This window comes from Trypanosoma equiperdum, assembly GCF_001457755.1.
Source record: "Trypanosoma equiperdum strain OVI genome assembly, contig: ctg_739, whole genome shotgun sequence".
Classification (NCBI taxonomy): domain Eukaryota; phylum Euglenozoa; class Kinetoplastea; order Trypanosomatida; family Trypanosomatidae; genus Trypanosoma; species Trypanosoma equiperdum.
The window spans coordinates 4,420-5,038 of NW_027124686.1; positions in this window are offsets into that span (position 1 = coordinate 4,420).

Here is a 619-nt window from a genome sequence, read left to right on the forward strand (position 1 = left end):
CAAGGCTTACACACCCATATCCAAAGAAACCTGCGATATCGCGGAATTTTCAGTAGCGGACATAGTAGAGGATGAAACAGCCACACAACTCTTCGCCGAACTACTAATGAACAAAACCGGCAAAGCCACAGAACCGGAGAAACAAAGAGTCAAAGAAAAAATAGAGCAAACCTACAAAAAGGGCAATGACTTCCAAAAACACTGGGTCGAGAAGGCAACAAAAAATAAGGTCCCCAAGGAAGCGGCAGGTGAAGAAAGCAGCGGCCAGATCGAACTCGAAAACGAAGACGACATAGATAAGCTTCGGAGAATATTAAACTATTACAGCGCACAAGCAATAAAGAGGGAACTGATGGCAGCAGCGACAGGGACAGGAAGCAATATATCTTGCACATCCGATACAGAGGCAAGCAAAAAAACGCCTACCAAAGAAGATTGCAAAGAGCACACAGAGAAAGGACCCTGCCAAGAAGCGGGATGCAAATTTGATGGTAACAAAAAAGATGGTGAAAAATGCTTTCCAGACCCTGAACCAAAAACAGAAAAAAAAGATGGAGGAGATGATGGGAAACAGGCTCAGCTTCAACTTGCACAGGGAAATCCAAAGAGCAATGCAAAT